The sequence below is a fragment of the Rhipicephalus microplus genome, chromosome 8 (genome assembly GCF_043290135.1).
Source record: "Rhipicephalus microplus isolate Deutch F79 chromosome 8, USDA_Rmic, whole genome shotgun sequence".
NCBI classification, from domain to species: domain Eukaryota; kingdom Metazoa; phylum Arthropoda; class Arachnida; order Ixodida; family Ixodidae; genus Rhipicephalus; species Rhipicephalus microplus.
Window position 1 is genome coordinate 60,500,503 of NC_134707.1, and position 15,630 is coordinate 60,516,132.

A 15,630-nucleotide genomic window follows, 5' to 3' on the forward strand; every position below is an offset into this window, starting at 1 on the left:
GAGGCTTGTCCGACGAGACTGACCAACTCAGTTTTATCAAGCCTCGGGTGGACGCAGCTCTTAGGACCGAGTTCCAGAAGGCCATCTTTGGGTATCCTCTTATTTCCAAGGAGGAAAACGTTCTACCCCGAAGCGGGTGCTTTCGGTTTTTCTCCTTGGTAGCCTTATTCCCGCGGAACGCCAATGGAACTCGGCTGTTTGCGAGGAATTGCACAGATCCTACAGAAATACTTTCTTGGCTTTGTTCATTTGTCTCACGCATGCGCACTGACGGGACAAGGAAGACTTCGCTCGCTTTAGCAGCAATCGCTTTCAACGCAAAATCCTTGAATCAAAGAGGTTACCGCAGTCATTGATGTGTCTGGTAGTAGCCTTCGCGTACACTGGTGCGCTGCTTGCATTGAATGCGCTTCGCACTCAGCTCGGAGGCCACGCAGAAAGGAACGCGTGGTTCAGATCTGCTCCGCCAGGTGCCGCAACGGTCCTGACAGATCGCAAACTTTCACTGCCTCTTGTACATTTAATTATGATTTAACAGGACAGTGTTGGTACGAGCCAAAGTCATGGCCACGTGGCGCGCCACATCCCGATCGAAGTATTCGCCTCGCTCGAAGCCATTAGGATCACCGCCAAGAGTGTTGCCGTCAACTTCGTGTACTTCACTGGAATACCCTTCTCTCAGCAAGAAGCGGTTCAAAAGTACGTCCTGGGCTGCACACTCGGCGTTGGCGACGTGATATTGCAGAATCCAGCGACCGATCGCCCTCTCGGACTTGAATACAGGTATGAATCGCGCAAACGCACTCCAGACGCACCTTTATGTCCCACATTACAGCGATACTCGTGCGAATTGTGTAGATGGCGTCCGGAACGGACATTTCGGTGATATTCAAGATGAAAAGAAAACTGCCACCGTCCAAGCAGCACAGTTAGTTCGCTTGGACGCTGGATATATAGCGTTGAGCAGAGCGTGTCCAAATCTACCGCAGCCATCAGAAATAACGGAAAAGTACGTAAGAGAAAGTTCGACTTCTGAGTAGGATTACGATTAAAATTGGGATGTTGTAGGTAACCGGCGGATCTAGCCTTCCAAAATTTGCAGGCAATTGTCTTATCCAATTCTTCGCTAATTGTAACGATGTCTATATCTTGTTCTATAATCAGGCGGTAAAGCTGGTTTTGCCGCCGTTTGGCAGAAAGCCCACGTACATTTAGCGTCACCAATCTAATAGTCGCCATCGTGATGAGAAAAAGCTGAGCGAAAGACGCTTACCTTACCAACACCTAAACCACTGTCCAGCCGACGCTCAAGGCGTCGTCCCGTCGCCGCCGCGTGAAAGCGACGACGAACGCAGGCGGCCAGCACCCCGAGACTTTTTGGAGCCAGCCACTCGCCACTGCCCTTGATCTTCCTGGGTCAGACGCTGCTGGGACGCCGCGTCTCCCTCATTCAGGCGTCGCTTTACTGGCGTAGTTTCAACTGTATCCATGTCCGAAGTAGCGTCGGACCCGATGACTGGTTCAGCCTTGTGCTGGGTTTCCATTTGAGTCGAACGCCATTGCGTTGGAGTGCCCATAACCGTATTTTCATCTGTGTCTTCCTTAGGTGTCTCCATCTTTCTCTCGCTGGTCGCCACTGCATGAGACGCCTCCACTCCTGCCTTCGACGCCGCGGCCCTCTCTGCTTCCTCTTCATCCATGAGCAATTCACTGTGGTCGGCATTTGTTGCTCGACTTGCTGCACTGGCATAGGAACGAGTACAGTCCGCCTGCTCATGCCCAAAAGCGCGACAACCAGCGCACCTGGGCACCCTGCAGTCGCGACGAATGTGTCCCGTTTTCCGGCAACGCAGGCACAGCGGCACTCTTCCTGGCACGACCACCAGTGCCATGCCGCTCCCGAGACGCAGCTGGTGGGGTATGCGATCTGTAGTAACGCCTTCTTTAATAGCCGAACGAATCTTGTGGTTGACTCAACTCCTTCGAAGTCTTCGTCTTTCCACTTGTCGCTGATAACTTCTTTCACTTCACCGCACTCCCGGAATGCACGCCGTACAGTCTCTGCGTTGACGTCAAAAACTACCCAATGCAACTTGAGACGAACCTCTTGCCTTTCTGGGTCGACGACGACGCAGGGCTGGTCTTTCACGGCGAGTAGGCCAGCGTCCAGAAGTGTCTTCTTGGCTTCATCTGTCTTCATGTTAAGAAGCCAGACGTGCGACATCTGATACGCTCCTATGCCGCTTACCTCTTGATTGATGCCTAGTTCCTTGAGCGGCTTTCGGAAGTCATTAATCCCGTACGGACGCGCTGCGATGTCGCAGTGCAGAACCAACGCGCGTCTGAGTCCTTCTCCTGTGGGCAGTGGTGGCAGAATTAAACGGTAGTCCTTGGGAAGTGATGTGCACGAGAAACCGCGGCCAGCGTCGGCCGCTGTAACAGCTCTTGACGAGCCTGCCATCCTGCGTCCACACGCGTCGGTGACCAGAAGCAGAATCGAACCACGCTGGTGCTTGGGACTTGTTCGCAAACTTGCCTTAGACAGGCTTGATGTCGGGAAAGGTATCGCGTTAATACGACTTATAAAACGTTCTAAAACAGCGAAAGAACAAGCAGTCGTCGCACAGTGCGAATAGCGTAACGAGTGGGTCGTCCAATGCTCCAACCCATTACAACAGCTTGTTGTTGTTCGCCTATTAACTGTGGCGCATACCCACTTCAGGCATAATTTTTCATCGTCGTCAGCCACTGCATGAACAATTGGCACAAAATTCCTTGCTAGTGTTAAGCAGATACTACAATTCTCAAAAAAACGACAAACGATAGCATAACGTGTGCCGGCCTGCTACACTACTACTAAGTGGTTCTTAAGAGAGAAATGAAGAGAAAAGTGAGCCCCGTAATTGTCTGCTTCAGCGAGCGACACCTCAACAGTAGCTCACAAGGGATGGGGGTGAGGAGGGATTAAAAGGGTCGAAGTAAAGGTGTAGAAAAGAGGAAGAGGCGTAAGGTGGTAAGTCTAAGAGAGCGACGGCAAATGGAGGGAATAGGAGAGATAGGAAAGATGGAAACGCGGTCACAGGAGTCCGAGGACGGGGCACCACATCCGAGAGCTCTTGTCGGCGTCAGTAGATGGCGTAGAGCAAGTCCAGTCGGTCAAAGCAACACTGTCGTCGAAGGTCGTCGGCGTCAGGAGATGACGTAGGGCGAGCCCAGTCGGCCAGAGCTACGCTGACGCCGGAGATCGTGAGGGCACAACCGGTCGGCACGGAATCCAGCAAGCGAGTGCCACCCAAAAACTATCATTATTATTAATGCCGTAGTGGATACCCAGCAAGCAGTAACGGCTGCAAGTGTGCTTGCAGCCGTTACTTAATGAGTGTTTAGAAATGCTCTGAAAGGCCGCTCTTCTAGCTTTCGCTGTGAATGTGCTGCGCCTTCCGCGCAAGCCTGGCGTTTTTTTTTGTGTGTGTTTTTCTACAAGATTCCTGCACAGTCTCCCCACGGGAAGTAAATGCTCGACTGGATATGCTTTGAAGAGTGTCCCTCGTTGCACGTGCCAGTAGAGAAAAAGGATGATCGTTACGAGAGTGGTTCCCCAGTCGTTTGAGTTGGCCCAAGCCGTAAACAATCAAGTTAAATTATTCTTTGTTATCTACGTACTTATATACGTGGTACCCGAGATTGTCTGTACACTAAGCCAACAACGCCAACACAATTTATCACGCGTAATAAACACCGTTTGTAACAGTTTCCACGTGATGTTTTACGAATAAGAATGCAAGAATAGAATAAACTGGAACCAACTTTTTAATAGTATATCACGCACTCGTCCCGAACCGTTGAAGACACAGGCATACAAACGTCCCCGCTATGTGGCAAGATCTTGTAGGCGGCCAAATCAAATTTACATATTTTATAAGAAGCCATTTCGAGAGACGTGAACAGGAACAGGCAAATCCTTTGTTTGTTTGTTTGCTGGTTTGTTTGTCTGTAGCCTAGAATCCAAGTCATATACCCACTCTGGGGGATTGGCCAAGAAAATCTATAGTATCACATGGACGGTAACTGCACTATTGCTTACAAAAAAAAAAAGATGTACAAGGCGGAAGACATTATCAAAAAAATCCAAACATTGACAAATAAAAAAAACAAGAAAATAATCACTATTTTATTTAGGATAACTTGATTTTTGGAGCCGACCAGGCAGCCGAGTTTGCCAAACACAATTAGTTTGGGATGTACGTCTCACATTTATTCACATATTAGAAATTACGTCTCGACTTCTTTCTTTTTTTGTTCGAGAATTCGTAAAAGTGGGCATTATTTTGAAATACGTTTAGTGGCTTGAATGAAATTGCACACCGGTCGTATCGAATACATCTCTATGGCAATGTCCCAAAACGGAGGCACATAAATTTAGCAGAATTTCTGTGGTTAAACTTAAACCTAGCTTCGCAAACAGAATAGCTAGTAGTCTTTTTCTAATTAGTACCTAGTTATGACATGATAGAAAATATTGTTCAATCGATACCGATTCTTCGCAGAACAGACAATGGCAGGAAAGCTATCCCGCACTTGGAGTGATTTTGTCGTCTTCTCTTCCTCGTATTCTTGTGGCACGTATTAGTGCGTCACGCCACCATCAAATAACGGATAATCGAGCGCCATTGAAACAAGAGCGGTGTACGTTGTCGTATTAAAATTACATAAAAAAAGGACGTCAGCCATTGTCACTCGATCAAAACAGCTTGACAGCGAAGCTAGAACGATGGTGAGTTTCGCTTCAGTACAAAAAGCATCATCATCACCGCCATTTCATTTCACTAAAAGAAAAGCACAATTATCATCATCATCTCGAGAATCGGCACTTGGACTGCACTAGTTCACGCGACCTGCGCCACGGATGACAGTGGCACGGCAAAGACACAACTGCTGCAAAAAATCATAATAAACAAACAAAATGAAAGAAAGCACACGGACGCAGGGACGCAGTCCAAGTACCACCTTTTCGCATCTTTCCATCCTATATTCATCATATACAAGTACCGCCATCCAGAGTGCATTTCAAAGACTAAACGAGAGGTGGTTTCTACGACGACGACGACGACGACACGGAACATACGAACCGACGGCGTAAGGAGTTTCGCCTCTAAAAAAAAAAAAAAAAAACATCGTGGTCGGTGATTCGTGGATACACAAAATTAAAAGATAATTGAACATGCTGAAACTTACCATGCAATCCTTAGGCAGACGCTGTATACTCTAAACGGCTGCACTTTGTGAAAGAAAACAAAAAGCGCGCAGAGGAACGAATCCGTGGTGGAAGCCGTCGCTACTCCAGAAAGGAGAAATACACCGTCGCGACAGCGGCCGGCCGCGGCTACCCACGGCTTGCACAATACTACCGCGCGCCCGCCAGTGTTCTTGCGCGCCATGGCTGTAGAGCAACGCCGCCGCACAACTTCCGAAAGAGTATGTAGCGCGTTTAAAATTTTAATGCTGCCACAACGAAATCGCTGTGGTACGGACTGTTGTAAATTGTAGAATGTCACCACCGTGAGCAAGCGCCAATCCTGTGAACGGCACTATTTATTAGGCCCTTTCACAAAACTCTGGTTGGAGACGGCTTGGGAGCCGTTTAAGGCGCGCAACAGAAAACGCCGGCCACGGTACCTCTGCGGCTGCTGTTTTGTCGGCCGGACATGTAAATGGTATTCTCTAACAGTGTACGGACGGCACAGCTCTTCGAACCGGAAGTCTAGGCGGCGAATCTCCGCGGCCGACGAGGATAGTATTGCCCCAAGCAACCACTGACTCCTCAGAGGTGGAACCCTTCGGCTGCGTACTTTTCTGTTACTCCCGATGGCTACCATAGACTTGGACAGGTTGTGCTCGACGCTATCCAGTGTCCAAGCGGGCAAACTGTATTGCCTGGACGGTGACATTTCTCTTCCCATCCCGAAGATCACCGGAATGTCCGTTCCCGAAGCCATCGCCGCAATCCGCTCGAATATCGCTCTCATGTCGGACGTGAAGGAGCGTCTGGAGTGCATTTGCGCGATTTATACCTGTCTTATGTCCAACAGGGCGATCAGTCCCTGGATTCTCTATCACGCCCCCGACGTCCAGGAGGCACTTTTGGACCGCTTCTTGCTGACGATGGATGCGAAGCACGTCCCCACCGACTCGCTGGCCATAACCGAAGAACGAAAGCGTGCTCGTTGGTTCCGGAGAGCGAAAACCCGACTACGGGCCACGACTTGTACTGCTTCACATTCTGGACTTCGTCTCCGTGCGTCGCACTCTACAAACCACGAGAGGGGTATTCCAGCGAAGTGCATAACGTTCTCGGAAACACTCTCGGCGGTGATCCTAAGGACTTCGAGCGAGGCGAATACTTCGACCAGGATGTGGCGCACAACGTGGCCATGAGCTTGGCTCCGTCGAGCCGAGCTTCGTAGGACGTCGGAGAACGGTGATATTTGCTTGGTTTCCCACAGACACCTTTTTTACTGGCCGACACCGACTTACTGCACGGTAAGAAAAAAAAAAAGCCGCGTATCTGCGCGTTTCGATGCAAATGTAATCGGAAAACGATAGTCTTCTGTGTGGAGGCGCTGTGTGAGATATGGACGTAGGGAGCCTACATGAACGGCCGTTTTTAGGGTGATGTCAGCCTTTGACCCACTACATGCCGCCAACGCACCGCCGCCCGCCAAAACACAATGTTGCCAGACAGCAACGCCGCGCTGTCGCCCCATCTTGGTGCCCGCACTCACTGCGTCTACGCCTGGTTGCGTTTAGTTCTCAATAATACGGCGTCGAACGTTGCGGTAGCGTGTTAAACGCTGCCGGTGATGCCTTAGAATGCCTGGATGCTGCGTACCGCTCTGCACTAACCACAACAGAAAGGGGGTGCGAATGTTCCGCTTCCCAGCGAGCCCTGGCCGACGACAACTATGGCTGGCTCAAGTGAAGCGAGACGGTTGGGAGCCCACCAGTGCGTCTCGTATTTGCTCTGTGAGTACTGCGTATTTCGTTCACTGTTTTTTCCTGCGGCACACGTATATGTGTTTCGCGGTGTTCGCGAATGAGTAGATAACCAAAGTTGTCGTTGCTGCGTCCACGCATTGCCACTAGGAAGCCCACAAACGGGACGCGTCCGCGCGTTCGTACGGAGACGCGCTCGCTAGTCTGAGCTGTTGCCACGCTTGCGTTCGTGTCAGCGTAACCTTAGTATTATGTCGCAAGTGTTTGTGTGTGGCCTGCGAATTTCTTCGTGCGCTCACTTTGAGAACTGGGTCGCTTACACTACCCCGAGAACCGCCGCCGCGGTGGTCTAGTGGCTAAGGTACTCGGCTGCTGACCCGCAGGTCGCGGGTTCGATTCCCAGCTGCGGCGGCTGCATTTCCGGTGAAGGCGGAAATGTTGTAGGCCCGTGTACTCAGATTTGGGATCACGTTAAAGAACCCCAGGTGGTCAAAATTTCCGAAGCCCTCCACTACGGCGTCTCTCATAATTAAATAGTGGTTTTGGGACGTTAAACCCCACGAATCATCATCAACCGCCGCTGTCACTCGGTCGGCTCCTTTTTGTTGCGCCGTACTTCGCGTAGCTGGAGGGAGTGACGGCTGGCTCCAAAATGGCGGCGCACAGAAAACTATGCTGAATTTGGTGGAAGTTGGCAACAGCGTGCCCCGTTGCCCGCTGGTTTTGGCTGAGTTTCTTGAAAGCACTTATGAAGATGTCTAAAAAAAATGTCTCCACCCTAAAAACGGCCGTTCATGTAGGCTCCCTATATGGACACGTAGGAGTAATGCCGACAAACAGGAGATCGTACAGAACCTTGAGCTTTCGGCAAATGGCTGAACCGTGTAGTCCACAAGGTGCGTTTTCGTGCAGAGCGTCACTTTTTCATCGCACCGTAAGAAACACGTAATTCGTGTAAGGTGTAGAATTACTTGGGTTTTTCAGAATTAGGTATTTTTGTATTCCCAAGTCAAGAAACACACCACCTAATACTTGCGTATTGAGACTACTTGCGTTACATTTGTTTTGTTTTTCATCGTCAATGTTCACAAGTATGAACACTGCCACCAGATAAAGATGACTGGGTCATACGGAAGTGCCAAAACTGGGGCTGAATTGAGTGGTAGACAGACGCAGACCAAAATGTCTGCGTTCAAGTATCCTAACAAAGACTGCCGTCTTTTGAAAAAATCGTACCGTCTCTTGAGCACTTGCCTAAGATGGCGGAAACGGCGTGAGCCATTCTCTTTTCGCTCCGTTGCATTGGTCTCTCCTGAAACCTTTCAACACCATACGTAGTGTCCAATGCCTCAGGTTTGACAGGAATCGAAAGCTTTCTGTCCCTAAGGTGGCCTTGTAGTGGGACCACTTTTTGACCAACTGACGATGTCATGTGGTGAGGTCATCCCGTGACGTCACAAGTTCTGGCCATCGGTGATGTCATCGCCTTACGATCATTTCCACATCATTCGTGTCAATGCCGCTAACAGTCAGCTCTCGCATTTGACGAGGCATGTAGTCCTTTCGCCTTAACAAAAACATTGGTGAGATCTGTAAAACGCGTGATCTATTCGTCCAGGTTGTGGGGATGTTGACACCCCCTGCAATGTGGTTTGCGCCGCGTGGCGCACGTGTCTCGCCCCAAAACCGCATTTCGGGTTACAACAACCGGGCGATAGATGGCGTTGTGTTCGCGTTGAGCACCACTATCGTCATCATCATCATAGGGTATCGCCGGCAGTGACTCCTGTCTAGGGTGTCTAGAATTCTAGCCACCCTACCCTGGCGGAAGCACGCCTTGGTGGCGGGTGTCGTGATCCCGCCGCTGTTCACCAGTTGTTGTGATCCCGGGGTGCTGTGGTAGCGTGGTGTAGCTTCGGGTTGAGGAAACGACCGCTTACAAGATGGGGATACGAAAAACAAACAAGGTTTATGGCACTATTTACAAATATTTACAGCATAAGGTTAAGAGTTCGCAAACCACGAACGTGGTGGTTGAACCTTTACTTGGTTCAGAGCCTTCACAAACTACGAACGTGGTGGTTGAACCTTTACTTGGTTCAGAGCGACGTCCTGCACTCTGCGGCGCCGTTATAAGCCCTGTCGGGCTCCTCCTTCTTCAGGGGAACACCAATCACACACACACACAACAGGTGAGGGGTACGAGCATGCACGGCGCACGTGAACAGCCAATTTCGAGTCAAGATCAGTGCACTTAAAGGTGGCGCCAGAGAGGCTCTTGCTCGTCGTGTATGTCGCTGGTCGAGGGGTTCCAAGCTTCGGACAGCAGACATCAAACGGTCCGCCAATCTGTCCGCTCAATTAGCAGGGCACTTTGTGGCGGTGGTCGCCGTTTCTTCAAAGGAATACGCTGTCTTTGTTGTCCCCTCTGGAACGGCTTACAGCTCTGTGGCGACATGACGTCTCATCCGCCGGCTAGCAGGACAATACCTGGCGGGCATAGGCATTCGGCGAGACGGCTACTTGTTTGAGGATTAAAAGAGCGCCGCTTCCCCGTCAGCTCTCGACGCTGGTTCCAAGAAAACCTGGGTTCCAGGCGTGGGAACGCGGCCCGGCTACGCTTTTCAGCGACAGCATGGCGCCTACCGATGGCGGTCATAACAGCTTCCCCCTCGCCAGATGAGTCACGGAGGGCAGCGGTCAACACTGCTGCTCGCAGGGACGACGAAAGGGTCCGTAGTTGAATACCAGGACCTGGCCTTCGCTTGTGGCATGGTCCGGGTGATTGCCGAATCTTCGACACTGTTTCTGAAACTCGACCACATGCACAAGCAAGTACTCGGCCCCCTTCGAACAAACCAAGCCAAAAGAGGGATAACAAACCAATTTTAATTACTAGCTTTAACAAAAGCTCACACTCAGAACTCTCAGGATTCACTTGTGCTGAGAAATCAAACGTGCTACCTTAAAAATTTGCATACGATGCACGAAAAAACTAAAATATCAATTTTGTTACACCAAGAGCACTCCAGGATGGTTTAGAAAGAGCGGCTGAGCGCGTCCGCGTTTCCATTCAATTTTCTCTTTACAATGCCAAAATTATACTTTTGAAGAATCAAGCTCCGCCCCACAAGGCGACTGTTCTTTGATGTCACGGTTTGCAGCCAAGTAAGGGGAAAAATGGTCTGTTCCTACTTTAAATTTAGCCCCTTTGAGATAACACTGCCACTGATGAATGCCCTACACAAGGCAAGCGCACTCCTTTCCTGAAGCGCAGTACGTTATCTCCTGTAGCCCAATTTCTGGCTCAAGTAAAGTGCAGCTTTGCTTGTTACCACTGTCGTCCTGACATAGAACGGCACCTAGGCCTCAATCTCTCACATAACACCGAACCATTAATTCTCGGTAGTCAACAGAAGCTTTCAAAACCGGATGACGATCAGTATTGCCTCTTCACTCAAGGCTGCCTCCTCCTTTTAATCACTGATTACTTTCATCGGTTCTGTCCCGCTGAGAGCATCGGTTCGGTTCCGGACTCAGCGAGCGCTAAGATTGTCCTAACGTCCGTTTTTGTTTATGTGTACCAATAACCGTCTACTACTGAGACTTTAAGCTCTCTAGCTTTTCTGAATCTTTGGCCTACACTGTGGCCAAAATACTCTTAGTTTGCCCAGAATTAGAAAAAGCTTACCGTTTCGCTCATATGATCCTTGATCAATTGTCTTCAAAGAAAACCAACAAAACAGAGACAAACACTTCTTTCTAGAATGTTTGTTTGGTTGAAGCAAATTGCCTTTGCTAATGCCTCTGAGTAAATCTCACTGGGCTCTCCTGAGCGTTTAATTACTCTCAATTCTAAGCATTGCAAAATGCTTGGCACTACTAACCAAACGCTTTAGCCGTCAAAGTTGATCTAATTACTTATCCTTACGTTACCTTGTAACTCTGTGTACAACTCAAAAATAATCCTAGGTGCGATACTCATTAAAATCATCTCACAATAATGCACAGGTTTTATGCTGAAATTGTGCCCAAATGACTTTCAATTCTTAATGCGCACAATGACAACTCCACTGTGTCACGCCAAACTTAATCATTTTACGAAATCACTTGGTCTATGTTAACATCTTCCTTCAAATGCTCGTTCACTCCAAATCCACTTGACAGTGAAGGCATACGATATAACACTAAACCTTAAAAACTAGAAAAATGACACATTTTCTCTGTTTTTACCTTACGCAAATTTTCGCATTCGTGGTTAAACTAATTCGATGCTGACTTTCAGCCTTTGGCTCGGCGGTTTTCCTTCTGAAAGTTTTCCACCGCATCACGTAACTTACCTAATTTAAACTAGTTGAAATCTGCATCTCCAATGCAATACTGAGTAGTCATAATTAATCCGCCTGTGCAAAAGTTACTCATATTGACCGCCCCCTTTTCTCATGGTTCCTTTAACCGTACACGATGGGGTCGCGGTCCCGGCGGTTTTCGAGCACGTCTGAGGCTACTAAACAAACGAACGTTAGGCTGTGTCCTGCCGTCACGCCTCATTCTGCACTTCGTCCTATTCCCCGTAGGAATTTGAACGTGACGCCAGAAGCTGGGGGGGGGGGAGCCTGTGCCATTTTCTCTTTGTATTCACCCCTGCGCGGTATTTAGCCACTCTGCCCTTTCGACTTTGACCCTTCGGGCAAGGCCGCTTTTCCGAAGTCGTCGAGCTGAACCGCGCGCTTCGTTGGGGTGACGCACCTCGTTTCCCCCCTCTACACCTGGCTCGCCGCTTGTACCTCTCGGAACGCCACCATTGACGTTTCCTGGAACGAATTAACAGCCTACCCTCTCGTCTTTCTTGTGACTGAGTAGGGCCCGACCTAGGCTTGCGCAGTGACGAACGCTTCCGCTTCTTCCTTTTTCTGCGATGTTTGCAAACCAGCTCGGTATTATCGCTGCCCTGCTGAAGCGTGGCGCTCTTGCTCTCATCAGCCACTGCGCTAACCATGCCTAAATTTGACAATGTCGAAAGGTCCCCCTGAGGCACGAAGAAGGTTTACAGCCTCTTACTGGGCCCATTAGGGCTGCTGGCACCCTCTTCATCCACGCAAGGAGCGTCTTTCGACACCGTCCCCACCTCCAGACCGGCCACGGCCTCGTTCTCTACATCATTTACATGAATGCATTCGAGAATATGCGGGCCCTTCTCTGGCGCGATCTGTTCCTGTCGCGCTTTATGAGGCGCCTCAACTTCCGGCGCTTTGCGACGCGCCTCGCTTTCAGACTCCGGTGCGAGTCTTTCTTTCTTTTTGCTAACAGAAGCTCCGAATTTTCCGATCAGCTCTGATTTGATAACTTCATAGTTGTTCGCGTGTTGCTCACTGAGTCGCGCAACAACGTCCGCTGCCTCGCAGGGCAGAACCGTGCGTAGCTTCTGAGACCAGGTGTCTCGCTCACACTTAAGTTGACTACACTTTCGTTCAAAGAGTCTGAGATACAGGCCCATATCCCATGGTACCTCATATGGCTGCATGTACCTAGACATATCGAACTCTGCCTCCTTTTCGAGAATTACTCCTCGCTGGGGTCCCAACCTCATACTCAACTCATAGTCTTGTTTGAAAAACTTTCTCTTGAGGCCTTCTCTTTCGTGTTCACTCTTTCCTTCCATCTGAGCCGCTCTTAGTTTTCTTTCGATGATGAGGTTCCATTCTTCACTTAGTTCCTCATCATCAGCCCCCAAATCATTAATCGCTTGAATAATTATGGGTTTTCGTGCCAAACCCTTTGTATCGATCCCCAATTCCTCACACAACAGCAACAAGTCTGACTTCTGCAGCTCCCGTAAGTCCATGATCGTACTGAGTGCTCGCTACTTCCAAAAATAACTTCCCGAAACGGCGAAACTGAGTCTTTCGGCAAAGTTAACTACCAGTTCTAAAATTTAACCCTCTTTTAGAACCTGGTTCACTCAAAGGAAAAGCCAAGCACTCACCCATACGTGATCCATGTCTCGAGCCAGCTGCTTCTCCTGGGCCGACTGTTGTTGTCACTTGTAGCTTCGAATCCCACCGATGCCAACCAGTTGTCGCGATCCCGCCGCTGTTCACCAGTTGTTGTGATCCCGGGGTGCTGTGGTAGCGTGGTGTAGCTTCGGGTTGAGGAAACGACCGCTTACAAGATGGGGATACGAAAAACAAACAAGGTTTATGGCACTATTTACAAATATTTACAGCATAAGGTTAAGAGTTCACAAACCACGAACGTGGTGGTTGAACCTTTACTTGGTTCAGAGCCTTCACAAACTACGAACGTGGTGGTTGAACCTTTACTTGGTTCAGAGCGACGTCCTGCACTCTGCGGCGCCGTTATAAGCCCTGTCGGGCTCCTCCTTCTTCAGGGGAACACCAATCACACACACACACAACAGGTGAGGGGTACGAGCATGCACGGCGCACGTGAACAGCCAATTTCGAGTCAAGATCACTGCACTTAAAGGTGGCGCCAGAGAGGCTCTTGCTCGTCGTGTATGTCGCTGGTCGAGGGGTTCCAAGCTTCGGACAGCAGACATCAAACGGTTCGCCAATCTGTCCGCTCAATTAGCAGGGCACTTTGTGGCGGCGGTCGCCGTTTCTTCAAAGGAATACGCTGTCTTTGTTGTCCCCTCTGGAACGGCTTACAGCTTTGTGGCGACATGACGTCTCATCCGCCGGCTAGCAGGACAATACCTGGCGGGCATAGGCATTCGGCGAGACGGCTACTTGTTTGAGGATTAAAAGAGCGCCGCTTCCCCGTCAGCTCTCGACGCTGGTTCCAAGAAAACCTGGGTTCCAGGCGTGGGAACGCGGCCCGGCTACGCTTTTCAGCGACAGCATGGCGCCTACCGATGGCGGTCATAACACGGGCGAGAGTTGAGTCTCTTTAGCGCGTGCCGGTTGCCGGGAACGGTTGTCTCTACCGTGGTTCCCCGGTGCTCGGCACCCCGGGCTGCGCGCCGGGGGACCCTTGTGGTAAGTCGAGCGTTGGCGACGCCGCCTTGGGTGTGTTATTGTGTTTGGCATGGAGTGTATGGTAATATTGTGTGCGGATGTTCTAGCGTGTTAATTACGAGTGATATGTAGATTCGGTGGACGATATCGTTGTTTGAAAAGTAGCTAAATAAATGTGTGTTTGTTGTTTGGTTTGTACCGACCATGTCTGCTATGACCTTTCACTCCAAGAGCGTGGTGTGGCGTGGCACTCGCTGATTCGAGACCACAGAAGGTGTAGGTGATCAATCAATCAATCAATCAATCAAACTTTATTTCAGGAATGCATACATTACGTGAATAAAATTTTACAGTACAGAGGAGGTCCCGAAGTTAGAAAACTGTCGGGGGGACCTCCGTTAGAGAATAAGTAAATTGCGATAACAATGCAGCAAGCAGTGAAAAACACTTTGTACGATTTAAACAAAGAATGGTTAAAATTTTGTAATAACAAGGCAAGAAAAGTTCTGTGCAACAGCAAGTGGTATAGTTAGTAAAAGAAATACTAAAATTAGGAGTAAGGCACGACGGCAGAGTTTAGAAAACACGTTTTGTGATTAGGTACTCTTTAAACATTTTGCGAAACGAATAGAATGTGGGACATAACTTTATTTCAAGTGGTATGTTGTTCCATACGGATACACCTGTAAATTTAAGAGTTAGTTTTCCATAATTGCTACGCACTTTAGGGAGAACGAAATTGTGACAGGCTGAAAACCTGGTGTTATTAGTATTGACAAGATGTTGTGTGGATAGCCCTGAAACACATAGACCATGATAAATGAGCGGTACATCAATATAGCTAACTTTAGAGTGAACAAAAGATTAATTGGAAGCACGGAAAAATAAATAAAGAGTGGCGTAGAAGGCGATTGAAATGGAGCGAAGGCGATCAGACGTAGTGCCCGTTTCTGAAGATGTAGAAGGGGCTCCAGGTGACTGGCATATGTATTACCCCAGGATGAAATGCAATAGGAAAGATGGCTATGAATATATGTATAGTATAATGATAAAATAATGCGTGACTGAAAATAAGGGCGGGCTTTAATGAGAACATGAATGCCAAAAGAAGCTTTTTTTAATATTGAGAGTACATGATAGTTATATTTTAAATGCTTGTCTAGTATTACGCCTAAGAACTTCACATGATCCGATACGGAAATAATATGGTTGTTAAGAGATACGGAAACTGGTGAGGGAAATGTGTTCTGTGCGGATGAAAACACCACAAATGTAGTTTTAGAGGGATTCATATAAAGATGATTGTTAACACACCATTGATAAATATTACAGAGATCGGAGTTTAAGCTACTTTCAAGTTCAGCAGTTGTTTTCTGCGACGTAAAATTAGTAGTGTCATCGGCGTAAAGAAGACAGTTAGTATGATTAAGGGAACTAGGTAGGTCGTTAATAAAAAGTAGGAATAGAAGAGGGCCTAAGATTGAACCTTGAGGGACGCCCATGGTAACTGGCTTAGCAGATGACGCAATGTTATTGACATAAACTACCTGTGAGCGATTTGTTAAGTAATTGCGAATGAACTGCAAAGCGGGACCCACAATTCCGAAAGATTCAAGTTTACACAGAAGGATCCGGTGGTTAATTGTGTCGAAAGCCT

General features: G+C 48.8%; 1 long non-coding RNA gene across 1 annotated transcript; it reads right to left on the reverse strand.

Moving 5' to 3' along the window:
• Positions 1-13,172: 13,172 nt before the first annotated feature.
• LOC142768556 (uncharacterized) lies at positions 13,173-13,876 on the reverse strand. Its single transcript, XR_012885334.1, has 2 exons — positions 13,311-13,876; positions 13,173-13,262 (listed from the first exon to the last, which is right to left on the reverse strand). It is a non-coding gene; the product is annotated as an uncharacterized LOC142768556 (long non-coding RNA).
• Between the last annotated feature and the right edge of the window lie 1,754 nt (positions 13,877-15,630).